The sequence below is a fragment of the Anas platyrhynchos genome, chromosome 11, assembly GCF_047663525.1.
Source record: "Anas platyrhynchos isolate ZD024472 breed Pekin duck chromosome 11, IASCAAS_PekinDuck_T2T, whole genome shotgun sequence".
NCBI lineage: Eukaryota > Metazoa > Chordata > Aves > Anseriformes > Anatidae > Anas > Anas platyrhynchos.
This window is the reverse complement of record NC_092597.1, coordinates 21,192,442-21,212,600: the sequence shown is the minus strand read 5'-3', so window position 1 is coordinate 21,212,600 and position 20,159 is coordinate 21,192,442. Positions and strand designations below refer to the sequence as shown.

Sequence of the window (20,159 nt, the reverse complement as noted above, 5' to 3'; positions counted from 1 at the left end):
GCAGTATCAGTGGGGCTTAATTACAAGCAGTCGTCACTGGGAGGAACAGTTCCTAAATTCCATGGGCAGTCTTGACTACCACACTAGATGGTAGGAAACACCCCTGTGTGAGAGAAAACAGAAACAGGGCTGTTCAGGTTACTGTCCTTTGGGAGAGCTGATTGTGTGTTTATGTCTTAAGTAGGTCATCAGGTGCTTATGAAGCCCTCACGTTCAATTAGAAGTGAAATTAAAGCACCTTGTAGGGCAGTTTCAGTGACCACATGCCAAAAACGTCTCTGTGAAAAGGCATTTGTGGGGCTATGATTTTATCAATAGTTCTTCCAGGAAATAAAGTCAGTGTTTAAATAAAGAGAAGAAAGCCCCTCAGCCTCTTACTGGAAGACTGTGTGACTTGTCGGAGGTGAGGGAAGTGAGCTGCTCTGCTTTCTTACTTTGTGTTGCCGTGAGTCATTAGGCTTCAGCAAGCCGAATTTATGTCCTCATTAAGAGTGCAGCTTGGTTGTCTGCAGAGGGTGACCGAGGTGATTCCTGTGCCAACCTCGTTGCCTTCAGTGATTTGAATGGGTATAAGTAGTGTTTTTAATGGGATACAACAACTCGCTTTCTGCTCTGTGCTCTGGCTGTTTGGAGTAGACAAAAGTAATGTGCAAGAAAAGCCTGTTGACTTCTAGGGGAATGTTAACATAATTTGGATCCCAAATGCACATGAGAAGAGATGTGTTTAGATAAGATGAGGTCATAGTTATACTGTGATGGCAGCGCTTTTAAAGCAGAGATGTAAGTAATGTTTTTCTTTTCCTATATGCTTTCATCTTCCTTTTGTGGGAGATCACGAAGAAGAAAGAAAGTATTGAAAAAGAGCCTTAAAAGGCTTGTTAAGAGTATTACGCTGTGGAAAACAATGTGGGTTTAGAGTATCTTAGGTTGCATAGCATAACAAGAATCGCCAAGTTCTATTAAATAAAGAGTGAGAAGGTTGGGCCTATTTAATCTGCTAGTCCCGATAAGCCACTGACTTCATGAGGAAGGCTTTTAATTTGCCAGCCATTTGTTTTGAAGAAAAACAAACAACAAAAAAAGAGACAACGCCAAAGTGTTCCCTTTCTGAAGAAAAACAAGGGAGGTGTAAATGTCCAGTGGTTGAAAAGGAAGCTTTCTGTCTGTTGTGCTAGATTGCTTGAACGCATTGGCAATGAACTCCTGGCCTGGAGAGGATACACTGTACGAAACTACACAAGGACATGAAAAAGAATAGAAGCAAGGACTTCAAGTGACTGGGTGTTTTTAATCTGCGTTTTCCTACCAGTAAAGACAGGAGACCCATGTTATTTTCCAGGGAATATTTTTCTAGTGAAGTATCTAATTTAACCCTGACATTCTCCTTGTGCGTCACAGTAATGTTGAACTGAAAATGCTGTCTGTCACTCAGGGTTCATTTATGCCTTTTTATTTTTCTTTGTTCTGGATCTGTGGAGGAGGGTATATTAAATCTCTTTTGTCCTTGGGTAGGTTTTACGCTGAAAGATCTCAAGTTGGTGGGTAAAACGTTGTGTGGGAACACTTAGTACTTTCAAGTAGCCTGGCTTCTGTTTAGTCTTGCCATTGAATGGAAGTTGTTTTTTTCCTTCTCTTTCTTGCTCACAAACAAAGGAAAAACCTTGTGCTTCCTTCAATATAACTCGTGCAGGAACAATGTTGAGGGTGGAGGGGAGGAGAGAGGGAAGGATATGCTGTGTTTGACTTAGAATAATCCATTGACGTTTCTATAGTTGAACAAGCTACAAAGAAGCTGTAACTTTAAAAATTTTTTTGTAAAGGTTCAGCATAAAGTGTCGGCAGTGTCTCTGCCAGTTTTGTTGCCCTGGTTTCTGTGTAGTATACATTCCTTTACCTTTGAGTGCCCCAAGGCAGCAGCCTTACTAGTTCGCTCACTTTGGAGCCGCGGCATGCTCTGTTGGGTTTGGCATGCTATCATCTCTCTGACTTGCACCTACTTCTCTTCTGGCATATCAAATGTCAGCCGTGCTTCATTCAGTTTGGTTGCAGGTCCACATAAAAACCTCTTTCAAGATAAAAGGAGATTTCTGAAGTTGTTTCCATGAATGGTTGGACTTCGGGGCACAGGTAGAGATGGAAAAGGTAAAAACTTAGTGTTCAGACACACAAATAAGATGATAGCCTCTCTTTTTTTTTTTTGCCTCCTTCTGGCAGTTGTGACTGCTGGAAACACTTCTGGAAGCTGCCTGCATCTTACTCAGCGATTGATGTGAGAACCAGAAAAACCCTTCCCGCTGTGCCCCTTGAAAGAGCAGTCACTGGTGACACGCTTGCTTCGCCTGTCCATTGACCTACTGTAAAGCAGACTTCCATTGTTTTCCATATTCTTCCGTTGATGACTAAATTTGGAGGTTTGCTGCTTTGGTCGCTAGGTCTGTGCATAAACCAAATGTAAATTACAGTTGTGAAAGCCTGCCTGGAAGTTTAGGATCCCTTGTCTACCGTAATCTTTGTGTTCGGTTTTCTGAATGAGTCCAGCTAACACCTCCTAAGGAGCTTTTTGCACTTGCAGAGGCGATGAGAAATGAAGTTGGCAAACTGTCTGTAAGAGAGCAATGGCAAAACTAGCAGAGATCCACATATACGATCTGTGGAGTACATGTGTGTGTTTTTTCTTTTTGCGCTGCATCTTAATTATTCACCCACTTTACATCCACCCCCCAATTAAGTTGGAGAAACTCTCCATCAAGTATTAGCTGAAAATCATCCTTTGCTACCCTGGTAAAAGAAGAACAAGGGCTCTGGCGAGGCAGGGGAGGACAGACTGCTACCCCCTGCCGCGAAGGCGTAACGGCTTCGGCTGAAGCTTCTGGGGACAGAATAAGCACGTTTTCCATAAAAACAATGAAAGTGAGTATCTGAAGCACATGAGGGATCTTTAGAATTAATTTGGCACTGGCATAAAGAAAAAAAAAACACATTTAAATCGATGTTGTCAAGAGAATTAGGGTCATAAGCATAAGCGCATGTTTTAAGAGGTGAATTTGACGTGAAAAACAATAGCTCACGTAGGCTGCGCTGCAAAACACAATGGCCAAAAACGCGAGGCTTCCAAATGTGTGAAACCAAAGACCACAGAAAAGGCATGTGAGGATTTGGAGGCTGATAAAGAAGCAGATGGCAACTGAGCACAAAATGTTTTCAATGAAAATGTATCCTTATTCCTTTCTGAATTGGTTTGACGGTGGCCTGAAAAGCTGCAGTGTATGTGGGGAATGGGGAACAGGAGGGAGAGAATGACAGTGAGTGGGAAGAGCGGTCCATATGTACCTTCCACTAAAATGTTTAAACATATGGAGACAGTAACATGATGTATTCTCACAAATATTCGGAATCTGCTCCTGTTTGTTTACACGGAGCTCACCAGATAATGCAGTCGAGTGGTATCGTTTGACATAGCTCCATTGACTTGTGCGGTACTTACCAGCGTACGCCATCTGGGAATCTGCTCCCTGGTGATTCAGCAGAGTAGTGGCGAAACCATGTGCTGGGATTTTTTTTTTTCCCTTCTCTCCTCTGTGCTCTTCCCTCTCAGGGAATCTACCCTCAGTACTCCTCCGTCTTTGAGAAACACGGATCTTACAGGAACGATATGAAGACACGAAGGGAGGGGACAGAGAGAGGAGAGACGAGTAGGGAGCCAGCGGTGCTCCATCAGATTGCCCTTATTTTGTTTTAAATTACATCTGCATGCATTTTTTTTTTGTTTGCTGCTTCATTTAAGGGTGTGTGGTTTTGCTTTGTTTGTTTCTTTAACCCTGAGAGGTAATAGAAATTGCCTGTACCAGCAGGAGACAATAAATACGCTTTTCAAGTTTTTGTAGCAAGCAGTTTTGATGTGCTATGATGGTAAGTGAAGCTAGCGTATATAATGCTCATCGTAATCTGGTTGGGTTTGAAAAACAACAACATACAAACCTGAACAGAGTTTGAAATGGACAGGTTGTTTGTCTGGTTGGTTGGTATGCAAACTCTTCAGCAAGCAAACATCTTCTGAAAAGAATAAATAGAAGGGTAGACAAAAAAAAAAAATCGTAAAAGGCACAGTTGGTGTCACTGAGTTAGAAAAATCTGGAGCACGTTAAAAATTTTTTTTTAGTGTTTTCGTTCTGAATGAAGTTTTTTCCTGACTTTCGCTCCCCTCCTGAGAAGCTTGCTCCTCAGCCAAAGGTTTCCCAGAATTTTTATTATGGCTGTGAGAGCATATTTAATTAGTAAGCTGGAATGGCCGCAGAGCAGTTGAGGCCAATCTGCAGTTAATTACTGTAGCAGTGGTTTATATTCTGAGAAAAGGGCTAAAATTAAACAAACGTATGCTTGCCATTTCTCTTTGTTCCGTAGCAAAGTTCTGTTGCAAGATGCCATAACCTGGGAGGGAACATCTCGAGTCCTGCAGCCTCTGTACCAGTCACCAGAAACTAAGTGCGAGTGTTGAATATTTATCTTGGCTCCCTATCCGCTTTCTGGCGTAAATGTGCAGTGTTTTTGGGAGGGCTTCACATTTTGAAGTTCCGTTTTCCAGTATTAAAGGCTTGACAAAATTAATTGTGTGCATCAGTGACTCTTTGCCACAGTTTTTATTTTTAATTGTTCCAAACATTTCGAACTTTTGCACACTTTTTGGAGTAAAGAATAAAAACTTGAAATTGTAGGGGAAAAAGTTCGGTATGTTGTCAGAGAGTTTGATTCTTGTGTATTCTTTATTCACGTGTATGCAGTTGTTTTTTTCTGCTGACCAAACATGCTATTTTACATTTGCTTTGACATGCTTCATCTTTCAGTCCGAAGGTGGACGCTCACCAGGTGATGCGCAGTCATGTTCCAGTGAGCATCCTTTATTTCTTCTGGTGCTGTTCTTCCTAAAGGAATAGGGAAAGGAAATTCATACGTAGCGGAATGAGATCAGTGCATGCTTCCATGACTTCAGTGGAGGTACAGTACCTTACAGATAATAGTAGGATGCTTAAACGGATCTGCCTGTTCCCCAGTAACACAGACTGTTTGGCACAAGCCTTGGGCTGACCATGCTGAGTGCCAAGAGATGGGGGTTACCAGTTTTGAAGTTGATACACCCCACAAAAACCTTGCTTGAGGTAGGAAGTGCAGCCAGTTTTCTGTGCATTTTGTCAAAGCCTGTTACACGTGCTGGGACTGATCGCTGGCTGGGTGGAAGACCCTTTGAGGTCTGCCCCACGCCTCTCTTTAATGGCTTGGGATCTGTCTCACAAAATTTAGAAATTTTGATTGCTATTACGGTATGGATTTACGTGAAGTATCGTAGCCAAACAACTGCTCCATTGTCAGAAAAAGAACTATATAAGTATAATTTGAGATGATTTGTGGCAAACAGTCATCCCCTGGTTTTATGGGTTGCATGTACGTTAACTCCTTGGTTGAGTTTCTCCTGATACTCTGTGGTAATGGGTGGGGAGATAAAACAATGCCAGTTTTTATGAGACAATATAAAAGCATCCTTGTGTTGTCATGGCACTAAATTTGAACCTTATCTGTAGTTAACCTGCTTAGAGGGGACTTCCTGGCACCATTGGTGCTCAGTAGGCAAATGTTTGGTAACAGAGCAGACAGTTGTATTGTTAATTACATGCAGTGTAAGCCTTAAATTTTATGATAAATTAGCAAAACAACTGGGAACTGGGAATAGCTAGCAAAATGTCATGGAAATGTCAATTGTAAAACCAGAGGAAAGCTGTTTTTTTTGCAAATGTCGCAGGGATGAGGCAAACTGAAGCTGGCTTAGCGTTTGCTGCAGTTCTCGATGTCGGTGGCTCTTGCCATGAAGGAGTCCAGCTAGCAGTGACCGAGCGGTGGCTGCCTGTCCTGGGATCTCTGTGCCGACTGGGATTGCTTGTGCAGACATCTAACGAAGCGTGAGCTCGAGCTGCAGTCTTCTGATCTTGGTGGGGGCCCTAAAAAGATCTGTGCACCTCCCAGCTGTCCATGTGCGTGGAATGTGTAGAGCCAGATCCTTGGCAGTGACTGATCCGGGGTTGAATTTGGCTGCAGTGGGCTGGAGCAGGCTTGGAGGTGGGCGCATGAGCACGTTCACTGAACTTGCCAGCTGACTTCTCATAAGAAATAAAGGTGAAACTCACCTAAATTCAATCCCAGAGAGGAATCGTGCCCCATAAGTTTTGAATAGTGGGTGCCATTTTTCTTTTTTCCTTTCCCAAACACACATGAACGTAGGAATGAATTGTCCTTAAGCATTTTCATAAGCTGTTTTCATGTGGCAACCAAGTTTTCAGTCTTCAGCAGTGATGAAACAGTTGTTGTTTAGCTTTCCTTCCCGCTAATAGCGTGATTTCCTTCTCAAGTCTGTTTACGGCTCTGAGAATTAACTCGTAATAAAAGATGCTTGGATAATAGTATGTTAATACAGATTGTACAATTACCTGCTTTTTTTTTTCTCCCCTCTTTGAGGTGAACTGAGCCTGGTTCAGCTCTGGGCGCTCTCTTCCTCCCCCTCCCCGGCGACGTTTCCAGTGTTGGGAATGGAATGTGCATGTGCTATCAGCTCAGCGCTAAAAATGATTTAGCAAGTAGTTTGCCCACCATAACATCTCGGGGCTGAGGTGCCCATAATCTGAGTTTTTAAAGCTAAGAGCCTGTAAGTTCACAAACCCCATGCTGTTCCCTCTTTTTTTCCTCGTTTACTGTATCTTGTGCGGCAAAATGAACTTGTAGTTACCTGCCCACGGCATAGTTCTGTATGCCCCGACTAATTATTAAATGCATTTGTATGGCCCTTGATGATGAGGGCGAGTGTGAATTCAGCACGTGACTTGAGGATCCCTCCTAGAATGCTTGGGGGAGTTTGGTTGCTGATTTCCACGTCCAGAGGGATTTCAGTGGCTGGTGTTTTGGGGAATCTGGTTGCTGATTTGCACATTCAGAGGGATTTCGAGGCAACTCCAAGTTCTCTTTGTTGCTCAAGTTCAGCTGACGCTCTTAGGTGGCTCCGACTTGTAGCCTGTACATCAGTGTGACCTTCGTGATGGGTTTTTTCCTTGTTGCAACACATTTGGTTTATAGGCGCTTGGCTGTCCCCTCCTAACAAACCGTGCTCTCTGGCTCTGGAGGCTCCTCGTCCCCGTTAGCCGTCCCTCTGGCTTCATGCTACCGAAACCCATTTGGAGGGTCTGCTTCTCTTGTGGGGGCTGTTTCGGTGATGAGAGGCTTGTGGATGGGGTAGAGCTTGCAGTTTTGTGAAATGATGCCATTTGGGAAGCATGTTGGAAGTGTCGAGTGTGCAGTGAAAGTCTTTTCTATCAGCGCAGGCCTCGGGAGGAGGAGATGTTTTTCTATGTATAGAAACTTCCCATATAGGATGGCAAGGCAAGGTTGCAGGGGGTTGCCTGTCTCTTTAAGTGGGTTTATAATTGGCTAGGAATTTTTGTCAGCTTAGTCACTGCAGCATTCAGCGGATGAGGGAAAAAAACCACAGGCCCCAACCGTTACAGCCGTGGATAGGCTCTGTCATCCCAAAGGAATGCATGTGAACAAAACACTTTGTGCGGTGCAACCGTTGGCCTAAACAGTATTGCATTCTTAAAGCAGGCTCTGAGTCACATGGAGCAGATGGATTGTTTCACTAAAATGGAAGTTATGTATCACGGAGCTGGGATGGAGCTTTTCAGCCTGGTTCAAATAGGTCACCCTACGGGTGTGGCGGAGGGGTGTAAAGGTAAAAGAGGAAAAAAGAAAAAAAGAAAAGGAAAAAAAAAATCTCCTTGTTCTTTGGTTGCAGTAGTTTCCGTGGTGTTAAAAAGGCAGGGAGATCTTTTGGATTAATTGCGGGGCTGGCGTGCTGCTCTCAAGGTTTGTCCCTAGGTATCAGACAAGCACGGTGCTAATTCCCAGGCGCTCCGTGCTGCTCCGACGTGTGACACCCAGGAAGCTTCGCGCTGCGCAAACGGATCCAAGCAACTGCTGTTCTGTAGGAGAGGGGAGAAAAAACACACAAACCCAACCAAACAACAAACCAGAAGTACCAAGGAGCCCCCACCAAGCCAGAACCCAAACCTGCTGCCCCTGATCACGGTAACGCCGGCTGCTCTGCACCTCCGGCCGTCCAACCCAGCGTCTGTCTCTTCGCCCTGCTCCTCTCTGGTGCTCACGATAATTGATCAGGGAGAGATAAAGCTGTCTCCAGGGCTGGTGTTACCCTTTAGTGGGTTTTATCTTTTCCTTTGGGGGATTTGAAGTAATCTAATAGGAGTGTTGCCTGCCTCCAGCCCTTAGAGCGTAGAGAGGAGGAGCTGTGACTGCTGGCTGAACAAGTCCAGAGCTGAAAAATGATGGATATATGGATATATATTTCTGTTTTGTGGGGACTCCCCTTTAAAGAGCAGCCTAGCACGTGACAGAAGCCTGAGCCACCCCTCGGTGTGGGCAGCTGCTCTCCGGGGGCAGGCTGTGGGTGCCTGGAGCAGGGCACGTTTGTGGCTCTCAAGGCCCGTGTTTCAGGATCACTGCCTCCCCACCTAGCATGAGTTGAATCTGAAATCATTACAACGTCAAGGGCAAACATTGACTAAATTCCCTTCCATCTCTGGAGCTTTCCTCCTGAAGGCAGCGCGTGCATCGGAGGTAGGAGCTGTCTCCCAGGGAAGATGCTTTGCTTTAAGGCTGCTTGGCAGAATCAGAATTGACTGGTCCACGCGAAACGCTGCTCGCAGACCCGAGATTGCAGTGACTCACCGTCTGCTCCGTCTTCTGTGATCTGAGAGTCTGCGATTAAACGCTGCAGTGGGTGGTGGAGATAAAACCCAGGATGGAAATCCTCACTTCAGAGCTGGAGCCGTCTTCCTCTTCCCTCTGCAGTTGTTTGCGTGTGTTCGTTTCTTTTCTTTAGAAGAGAAATTAAAGTAATCAGTGTTGCTGTGCTCTAGAAAACTAGAAGAGTGGTGGCAGGGGAAACTGATACCTCTTCCAGGAAACCGAACAGAGACTTATAAAAAAAAAAATAAAAAATTCAAAGGCTGGCTTAGGGTAAAGTTGATTTCAGGAGAATACAAGTAATTGGGGTATGTCTTACAGGTGGAAAAATCCATATTCTTCCTCGGACAAGCTTTTATTCTACCCTTAGAAAGCTTCTTGGGGCTGATGGCCTTGTCAGCCCCCTGCAGACAGTCTTTGTTAGGAGATGGATGCAGTAGAGTTAGGAGAGGGCAGTACTGGAGTGGGGGATGCAGTGGCAGTGTTGCAGCATGGCAGTGCTGCTGAAAACGGCCAGCTGCTGAGAGTTTCTTGTGGTTTCAGATCTGGGCTGCCTGCTCAAGCAGGAGCATCGTGAATGTGCCCCGTGAACTGATGTGGCTGGGGAATGGCTCAGTTTTACTCATAGCGGGTCACTGCCTTGTCGCTGTGCTGGCAGGGCTCTGCACGCAGCATCCACGAGCTTCCCGGCTGGAGAAATTCACCACGGTGTGTGTAGGACCTGAAAGCTTCAAGCTGGGAAGCTTTTGTGCTTCTCTACTTGGTAAATATTAAAATGGTAGCCGGCCTGGGATGAGGGAGGAGGAGGAAATGCGGAGCACTGGGCTCACCAGTCACCATAAATGGTGCAAAGCTCCATGCACATCTTCAGGAGAAGCGCTTTGTTTGCTTTAAGCATGTTTAATAAACAAAATCCGTTCTATGGCGTGTAGCAAGAAGTGAAAATGTTTGTTTTTCTGGGTCTGCTGAGCGGCCCGCATGGCCTGACCTGTACACAAGGCTGCTGTCTGGACAAACAGTGTCAGCAGCCAGCGGGCTGCTATTTCGCCCCGTTATCCTGCTCACTATTCTAGTATCCAGGAGAGATTGGCATTGCTGTGAATAACTCTGTGTCATGCCTGGTGAAACACGACGCCTTAAAGTGGGAGATTTATTTAAAAAAACAAAACAAATATCCCCACCCCCAAATCTTAGTAGTAGAGGCTGAAAGAAAGTAGTTTCCTCCTTGCTTGTGTTCCAGGCATCGCGGCAAGCGTGGCAGAAACCTGCTTGGGCTCTTGCAAGCGGTGCTTCCCTGATTTTTTGGAGGCCTCTGCCTTTCCTCTACGCCCAGGAGAATCCAGGAGCCTTCCCTGTGCCTGCTGGGGCCGCATCGCCGTCCCCTGGAGCAGCACGGGGACGATCTGCCTGTCTGTTCCATGCTGCTGCTGCTTGGTAAACTAATGAGCGGAGGCACTGCAGCTGCCAGGAGGAATTCCTTTCCAGCAGTTCTGCAAGAAAAGTCAGCAGGATTAGGGCCTGGTTAAAACTTGATGTTTCAGCAGATCTGCGATGCAAACCATTTGGATGAGGGAGAGAGCAACCAGAGTGGCAACCAACGTCGCTCGAGGCGTGAAGGAACTGTGGGAACAAGCAGGAGGCTGCCTCGTTCCCAATAAGCTGTAGGGCCGCTTAGATGCGAGCGTGTCGGTGTGCTTGAATATATCTCTCTATATTGCGTACCTTTTCTTTTATGGATCAACACCCCGTGTTGCTGTCTGTCCTGGCTTAGAGGAAACAATTTTTCAGAGACCTCTCCTGGTGGCTGCACCATTGTGAGCCTCTGTGATGTGCTGCTGTTGGATGTGCCTGCTGCTGCCAGATCGTGCGCCAGATCTCGCGGCTCCGCAGCACCTACTTGGTGAGCTGGCTAGGGAGGGAGCGTGGGGCACCTCCCAGGTATTTAAAAATAGAAATAGACATCTCATGCTCTTTCTTCCTTCCTTGATTAAATTTATAGGGTTTGTGTGGGTGAAGGGGTGTGTCTCGGGTATGAAGAAAGTACTTGCAGGAAAGCTAGAGTCAAAGGGATACGTTCATACATTAGAAGCTGTGAGGACTTCGGTCACCTTACTTTCTGGGTCATTTTCCTGCAAGTCTCTGCTGCCCACATTTGTAAGGTTTCATTGAACTGAATGATATGTGAGTGGTTCCCAGTGACTGGTGCGATGCAGCTGCTGCAGGAGGCTGTGGTCACAGCAGGGAGAGCCCATCTCCCCGGGAGCTTGGGCCACGGCCGGGGGGCACCTGAAGCACCGGAGGGAGAGCAAGCACAGCGCTGCCTCCAGGAGCGAGTACAGCAGGGGGTCTGACCTTCCTGCTGCCCAAAAGGCAGCCTGCAAGCCACAGCTTTCTGGGGTGACCCAGTTAAGTGTCCTGCCTGCAGCAACCAGGAGGCGAAGAGCTCCAGATGCAGTTCCAGTCCCATTCTTCAGCAAAACACGATGTGGGGACCGAGCGTGTTTTTAATGCTCGTGTTGTCCTGAGCACTTGGTTGTACCCATTCTTTTTTGCTTATTTTCAGGCATGGGTTTGCCTTCTGAAGTGCTGCAGTAACAAATGCTTCAACTGCTTTTTGTCGTATGTGGACAATGATTTAGAAGTAATAAAAGCATGGGGTCGGGTTGGAGCTGCTGCAGTGTGGGAGCTGATGGGACACCAGGAGGTGACGGAGCAGCCGAGCAGGGAGCAGGGCGCTGGTTGAGCGAGCTGTTCCAAGGCAAGCGAGGGCTGCAAGTTGACGAGCAACTGCAGGCTGGTTTGGCCAACCCTCTCTGAGATTCCTGGGCCAAGCTGCCTTAACTAGGTGAGGGCATTGCTTCCCAGAGTGACTTCCAGACAAATCATGATCTGGACTCGAATCTTTTATCGGCAGCATTCCTGTCTCCAGGTGAGCTGTGTCTTTAGGGTTTGGTCTATGTGTCTCCTTTGCGAGACCTCTGACATGTCGTAGTCTGTTTCTCACTACCTATTGTGTAGAAACAGGAAAGAAAATGGTAATCATATAGAAAAATATTCATGAGTCACTGGGCCAGATGGTGTGTTTTATAACGTGCGTTACAGAAGGCTGTTTGGTTTGTCTTCAGCATTGGTTTTATGAATTGGAGCTGGAGAAATCCTCCAGAGTCAAGGAAGGGGCCATAGCCTTGGGACCTCATAGTGCCAGGTAACTTCTGAATGGCACATCACTGGGAACGCGGGGCTTCGTGTCAACACAAAAGAAATTCTGGTGCCTCGTTAGCTGACGTGGAAACCCTTCGCAGGTACGGCTCAGCCGTGAGGAGTGCAAGCCGTCTGCAGAAGGGCTGCCTCTGCAGATTGCTGCCTTGTGGATGTGACCAAGGCATCAGCTTTTGTAGGCATGAAGCTTTTCTGGCAACCTGCACTGCTGCTACTTCAGGCTGTGCCTTGGGCGACCAAGACTTTGGGTAGCTTGGGTCACCTGCGGGCTGATTCCCAAGTTAAGGTTTATGTGTCACAGACATTCCCTGGGGGAGAGGCTCAGCTCTTTCTGGATATGGAAATTAAAAACAAAATAGTGGTGAAACAGTAGGTTTTTTTGTTGTTGTTTTTGTTTTTTTTTTTTTCAGTGTGACATCTGGATTTATTTGTTTTTATTATGGTTTTAATTTTAAGAACTCCTCTGATCCATGGCTCTCGGAGCTGACAGCTCACGTGCAAGGTGTCTGAACCCAGTAGTTCTGTTTGAAAATCTAGGCCAGAGGATTTTTCCGACTGTAAACATTGACTCCTGGCGTGAAAAACAACCAAATATTTTTGGTTGATTAATGCAATTTACTTGAAGGCAGACAATGCACTTGACATGGCTGTTTATGCCCAGGCTTTTATGCAATTCATACATCTGATGGATTTTAAATTGGTTGGTTTAGAGCAGGCCAACCAAGAGGGACCTATTTAATCTATAATAGTAATTCCTGGCTTGTCCAATTACACTGGATTTATTGGTGTCATCCCGAGTAAAAGCAGGCACCTTAAAGCTAATCTGTCTTCCATTTGACTCGCCTGGAGTTTGATTGGGCCTTCCCGTTGCCTTTTTGAAGTCCCGAAGGTACGGAGCCTTTCATTATTATGGCTCTTTCTACTGGGAGAAAGCTTCACGGTGGGACTGGAGCCAACCAGGTGGGTGCCTGCTGCCATTAACCCACGTTTTGGGATAGAAACCCCCAAATTGGCATCAGGATCTTAAGACAACCCTCAAGGAAGATGTTGGGCTCACGTTCGCAGGGCATCAGCACCCCTCTGGCTGTGTGGGTTTTGGGATCGACTTCACCCCGCATGAGGCACGGGGAGGTCGTGGGGTTTGTGGGATCTCCCCGCTCCGGCGCGTTCCCTTGGGTTTGTTGTTGTCAGACCTCATTTTACCCCCCACGCCCAGCATCCTCTTTTGTTAGTCCACGAGTTTGGGGAATGTCTGAACAGTGTTTATTGCTTTTATTGTTTGAGTGGGAAAATGGCCATGGAATTGTGATTGTTTTATGGCAGGAGAAAGGCCGCGGAGAACCCCAGGCACTTTTTTAACCCCAACAAGGAGCGCAGAAAAGTAACCAGCAATTTAATTCCAAGTGAAAAAATCTCTTGCTGGTTATAGCCTGGGGACACGTTTTACTTGACTCCAAAAATCAACCAATAAATAACTGTAATTACTCTCTAACATGTCTTGTTAAAGCGGGGACCGGGCTGTGCTGGGAGGTAGGAGCGAGAGTGAAGGATTACGGCTGGGCTGGGAGCTGGACCACGGGGCTCAGTGCACGCTGGTGGTGCTGGGCACTTCGCCACCGAAGCAAACCCGGGGCTCGTTTTGTTGTCCCTCACAGGGAACGTTTTGATTTGGGAAGGGGGAAGCTGCTGCCGCCTGCTCGAGCATCTCAAAAGCGTGGAAAGGCTGCAGTGGCTCGATTCGAGGCTTCTGGAAGCAGCCGTTTATATCTTTGCTCAGAGAATAGCTTGGTTTTATCTTGTTGCATCTTTGAAAAGCTCAATTTTTAGATTGTTGGTATCATAAAAATATCAACGGATGTGAATGATGGATGGCTTGCCTTGCCGTGCCTTATTTTTTGTTGCTTTTTTTTTTGTTGTGAAAGACATTCCCCTGCAAGACAAAGCCCTTTCTCCTGACACGTTGGACGTGTATTAAGTGTTTCGGGGCGATGCTAAGCAGCGTTTCTTATGCAGTATATTCTTGAATCTGTCCTGTGGGTAAAGTGCAAAAACATTTAATAATTTACTCTGTTCCCAGCAGCTTAAAAATAAATGTTTGTAGACACTTTGCATTCATTCCTATGTTAAGCACTGCTGATGGTGATTTTCAGCATGTCAGTTTGTTTGATATTTCACGTTTTCTGTTTACAGAAATTTACATAGCTTTGGCTTTAAATTTGTAGTGAGTATCCCTGGTAAGAGAAGTAAGACAGTTGTTCCCTAGCTCACATACCTCAAATACTCCCCAAACTGATTTCTTCTGTTCCCTTTTCAGTATTTGAATTTTATCACAGCTTTTAGATTAGTTTAATCACAACTTGATTTGCGTATCTGCATGTTGCAAGCCTTTCACCTGCCTTTGGGTGGATGCCCTGCATTTCTGTTTGCTCCCTGCTGCCTCTCCCTGCTTGGAAAGGGGAGCAGTGATGTGCAGGGCTGTATTTATTCCCGTAGCTTCCTGCTTCTGGAAAACAAATTTCTTTGGGTGTGCTCGAGTTTTTTGGAGGCACATGTGAAGCCCATTGAATGAAAGAGACCTGAACTCATCATTTGAGTACAAAGATCAAAAGACAGCTTAAATGTTTTTCTTCCAGTGTGCTTTTTAAAGAGTTTGGGGTGTTGTGGAGGAAGAAGGAAGCACACACAAGATGAATACCTGCTTCTCTCATTCCTGTTCGTGTTTTTGTTGTTTTAACTCTGTTTTCTTTTGCATGTCTGCTCATACACGCTAGGCAACAACAGAGCACGCGAGTGGAGCTGGGAGTAAGAGAAGGAAAGTACTCTTGGATACTATTCTAATTACCTTAATCCATATCATATTAATTCACATTGCTTAGTTACTTTGTGCAGAAGGAACTGAAGTGAACTCAGGATGTGCTCTGGGAAGCCTCAGCAGGATTTTTTCCAAATGCATCTCAGCAAGAGGTTGATGCTGTAGTTTAGCAGCTTGAATGAAACGCTGTGTAAATTTAGCTCTAGCTCTCCTAAAAAGTTGGAAATAAGTGAGCTAACTTATTTTATAATTAATTCAAGATCCAGTTGTGTTAGGAAATGATTTGTTTTACTTAATGCTGTCTGCATTAAAAAAACGAGACTAACTGTAGACCCTTTTCTGGTCCCCATCCCAGTTAGGCATAAAAAGCACGCAAGCAGTGTGAATCTAGACGTGAGCAGTCAAGGTGAATAGGAAGGTGAAGTCATTTATCTGCTAAATGCCAGTGCAGGTCTGTCTCTGGGACCACAAGCTGCTGTTCTGCTCTCTGCCGAGGAGCCAGGAATGTGAATGAATCCTGATGCTGCTTTGACCTCCTTTCAGGTACAACAGACATTTAGAAATAGCAGCCACCGGTTCCACCACAAAAAAAAACCTCACAATGTCTCTTTTCATGCATTTGTAGTTGAAATGTCTCTGTTTTTAAGTTATGTTAATGCAGCTGTAAAAGCTGTTTGTCCCCCTTTAGTGTCTTTATCCAACCCATCTCAGCTACGAGGGAGCAGGGTGTATTTCTGTACATGTGGCCTAGGAAGCCAGGTCAGTTCTGGGGAAGCATTTCTTAACGGGGTCGCGTGTGGGTTTTCCTGTAGGGAGGCAAAGGGGGCTTTGGTTTTTCATTTTGTATTTCCCGTGGGAATAACCTGTGTGAGGGCAAATACAGAAATGTTAACATTGTGGTGGGAGAGGGTTGGAAAGGGAGGTTAATTTATAACCTTCACTCCCAGAACCATACGGGTCGCTGGTGTAGGATCATTTCTTAAAAACACACGGTACAGCCTGGAAGGCAGAGGTCAAATCGACCTTAGGGAGTGAGATCTGCACATCAGGGAGAGCGCCCTGGCTCCAAGGAGTCTTTGCCAGTGGGATAATGCTGTCGGAGGGACAGGAGGACTTTTGTGCTCATGTATAGGGAAAATGAGATACAGGATACTTATGTGACGTGATCAGACTCACACGCCTAAGACAGGAGCAGCGGAAGAGGAATCACATGCTGCTTGTCTTGGTAATCCAGCTGGAAGGTCGTGCTGTGCCAGCTTAGTAGTGGTGACAAGGACATGGCCTTCTCTCAGATTCCCCACCACGAATTTGCTATACCCATGGATTTTTAAGGCAAAAAGCCTTTGCTGTTTGCGTAACTGCAGAGAAGAACAGAAGAAAGCGAGGTTTTGTTTTTCTTGCTCCTTTTTTTTTTTTGTTCGCTTATCGCACCGATTGAAGATTGGTGGTGTACCGAAGTGTGAGCGGATATTCAGCATTTCATTTGTTGAAACTAGAAAAGTAAGATGCAGTAAATCTGCAAAATTCCCAATATTTCAAATACATTTTGGGGAGAGTCATCTGCTTACTGCATTGATGGAGAACAATTGCCTTGCTCAGTCACACATACAGAAACAAAAATGTTTTCCAAGACCACAGTTCCAATTAATAATGCTTTATTTCCAAAGGCTCTTTCCTGCCTGAGCTGGAAGTGCTCTGTTTGCCCCGTGTGGGCTCCCCGTAGCCAGTTTTGTGCGGTTGTGTTGTGGGGATTGCAATCCACCGAGCATCTCCTGCTAGCTCCCTCGCAGAGAAAGCCTACGTCAGCCGGCAGTGTTCATACTAATGCAGCAGAAGTGAATCCAAACAAGTAGAAAAACAATGGTTTTATTCTTTTTTTTTTTTCTCTTCTTGCAGCTCACAGGTGGCAAACAGTCCTCTGGTTTGCTGTGGCTTGCAAATGAGGCAGGAGGATGGCTGCTGTGTGGTGCAGCAGGGTCTTTTTCCTCGTCTGCCACGCATGGACCAAGTGCTGTGGCCTTGCATGGGTGCCCTGCTGGGGTTGGGCATGGGGAACTGTGACCTGCAGAGGTTTACTGAGTCATCTTCCTCCTCCCTGTTGTACGTGGGAGGATCTGCTGGAACTGCCTAGGGGGAAAAAGGGGAAGGGGGCAGCTGGTTGCTGAAAGGAGGTAGGTTTAGTGAAACTGGGCCAACTGAAGAATTACTGGCACAGCCTTGTGATTTTATTCATTTCATTTGGCTTGTTCTCTTTTTTCCACGTGGTTTGTATGAACGGGAAGCCCTGCTGGATAGTGGTGAAGGAATGATTTTACTATTTCCATCACTCCTCCTCCAGGTCAGGTAGCATGGCGGGAGCAACACGAAGCTCCAGGCTTCTTCGGGCTACGCTCGCAGAGCTGTGTGCGAGGCCACCAAATTCCCCACATCTTCCTGCCAAAAATAGAAACCAGTGGAAATCGTCCCTCCTTCAGTCAGCACTTACCAAAGGTGTTGTGCCTCTGGAATTGTAGGAGCCAAGTGTCAGTAGTTCAGAGGATGCAACTATTTGATCATTTCCTTGCTTTTTCAATTTAATACTGTTTTGGCTTCATAGACTTATCAATGATGTACTATTAATTGCTTGCAGAACAGCTTCAGTGTTGCTTCCACAAAGTGAGTGAAAGCAGTGCTATCAATTGTGAAGCTATTGGGACGTTTTGAAAGGCAAAGCACAAACATGAGTGAGGTCAGATGATAATTTCTTATGTGTTTGAGCCCTGTACACGTTAGAGCCCCATACTTCGGGTTGTTGCTCTGAGGTAAAACCTTAAGATGAGAAGGGTAGTTTTGCAAAAGTAAGTGTTCTCCACATCACCAAAAAATCACAATTTTATGTTGGAAAGGGCTTTTACCTGAAACTTTTGTTAAAATTCTGCAAAAAAAAACACCTTTGCATTTCAGCTAATCTGAAACGCTTTAAGTTGTATTTATGTTTTTCAAAAACCAAAAGGCATTGTAAGCTGAAGAAATTAAGCAAAAAATAGCTATGGTTACGTGTATTTAAATAGAAAATGTGTCAAGTACTTGGATTTCAGATTTCCAAGACAACAATTACATTCTTTTAAGCAATTAAACATTTTACAAATTATTCTTATTTAACCTGGTAATTTTGGGGAGTAACCATAAAAGCTCGCGTTGAGCTAAAAACGTCTTGCCTTGCTTCCACTGTAACCCACATTGTTTTTTCTCATTCATCTACCTGTCATTGCTTTTAAAAACTTGCCGATTTTTCAAATGCACAAATAAATTGAATTCTTATGGTTAGGGACAATTTAGGATTTACAATTTGTTTCTTCACCTTGGCTGCACCCACCCCAAGACAAAAGCCTTCATTCGGTTCTGGGTTGCCGCGCAGTCGCAGGGCCGTGTGCTCCAGCAGCTGCGTGCCTTCGGTGGCTGCTGGTGAGGATTTTGGGGACTGCATTGAAAGTAACAAGGCTTCATCTGTACATGCATAGCTTTCTTTATATTCAAATATTGAAATAATGAAAGCTGGAAATCCCTTATGCTACATGTAAATCTGCTGCTTAAGCACTACAGAAGGAGATACCAGATTAGGAATAATAAAAGATAAGGCCAAGCACCTTGAGATTGTAGAGGTAAAGATATGTGTTTGAAGAAGAAGAGCCTAATCTTATGACTAAGTATCAAATGAAGTAGGGAAATGAGCATTTCTTGGGTGTACTTCATCAGTAACTGCAAGAAGATTACATTTATTTCCATTATCACAAAACAAATCCTACCAAATCTACCAAAAGGGCTAATTTGCGGCAGGCAGTGGCGATGTGAGGTTGAACTGGTGTGCTTCTCTGCTGGTGTTTGCTGGAAACAGAAACAAAAATGTATTTGGCTCATACTGAATAGTATGGAAGTGCTTTGTGTAATGGCCTGATACGTGCAACTCCCAACTTACCGGACGAGCTGGGAGAGCTCTGAAGGGCACACCTGGTTTCTGGTGAGTATGCTTGTTCTCTCACATTTTATAGTAATAATAGGTCTAGCATTTTATATTTTCAGTTCTTACAACGTATGACCTTAAATGACCACGTTTAGAGTAGTTTGCATTGGTGTAAGACTTACGTGGGCGTTACGGCAGTGGCGATGGTCTCTACTTTCAGAAGCAGAGCTTCTTGAGAGTTTGGAAGTGGTGCGAAGAACTAAGTACTGAATTTAATTGGTATTTCATAGGTGTTAAAGGAAGATGCCCCGAAGATGGCAGCTATCAATCTGGAGCAGAGCTGTCCAGGAAACGGCTGTGCTTTTTTTTTTACGTCCTCCCTCCTGATCACATGGCTGCTTGCAGTGCTTCTTTGCCCTGTACCAACTGCTGTGCTGGGCCAATTGTTTATGGGCTTGAGCAGTAAGTGGGAGCAGAGAACACCATCGGGTTTAAAAATAACTTGGTCCCAGAAAGTAAACTGTATTTTTAACCCGGATCAAGTTTCCCGATCCAGAACACTGTGCAGCCCTGTGAGCGCGTGTAGCGACACCAGTGCGGAGGTGCTGCGGGGGTCCTTGGTGCTGCTCAGGCTGTTCAGGCCGGGCTTTGAGTTATCCACCAAGTGCAGAGGGCTTGGCAAGCAGACCTGGTACCCCATTTCTGCTGCTTCCTAAGCCTGCTATAGAGGGACCTGCTTCGTGGATGTTCGGGGCCTTTTTGAGCGTTACCTGTTCTGTTAAGCAAGTAGCATGTGCTACCCAATCATGAAACCAATAAGGCAGATTTTTTGGTAATAATTTGAAAAACAGCCATCTTTTTCTATACCAAAGTAATTTATTGGGATGACTTGGGTAACATCCAGCGTGTATTGAGAGAGAGATGGTAAAACCCCAAAGCTCATGCAGCGTAGCTCTATTCATTGTGTTCTCTTCTGGTACATGGTGGGTCTGGGAAAAAAAGGTGGCATGGGTTACACGGCCAGGACAGTGAGGATGGAGCCCTGTGCCTCCTGGAGGTGTCCTCTGATGAATTTGGATCTTCAATCTGGGCTTCTCCAGGGCACAGCAGCCATCTGCTTTAGGGTGTGGGGAGAGGGTGGGAGGCTGTGCCATGGGCCTGTAGGATTTTGCTCTTGTGCTCTTACAAACGTGTTTACCTGAGGTAGTTGGGGCTGCCTGGGGTCCGTCTTCTGCCTTTGTCAGACCTCTCTGCTGCCTGCAGGTGGGAAATGAGGATGCTCTCACAACCTAGCCACCAGCACTTCGGAGACAACAGAGATGTTTATGATGTAGGGTTGGTTCGTTTGGGGGTGGTGAAGGGAGGTTGTGTTTTTTGTCTTTTTTTTTT

General features: G+C 45.5%; 1 protein-coding gene across 3 annotated transcripts in view; it reads left to right on the top strand.

The window, feature by feature from the left end:
- Window positions 1–20,159, top strand: part of IGF1R (insulin like growth factor 1 receptor) — a 175,824-nt gene that overhangs the window by 28,498 nt on the left and 127,167 nt on the right. The window lies entirely within an intron of this gene.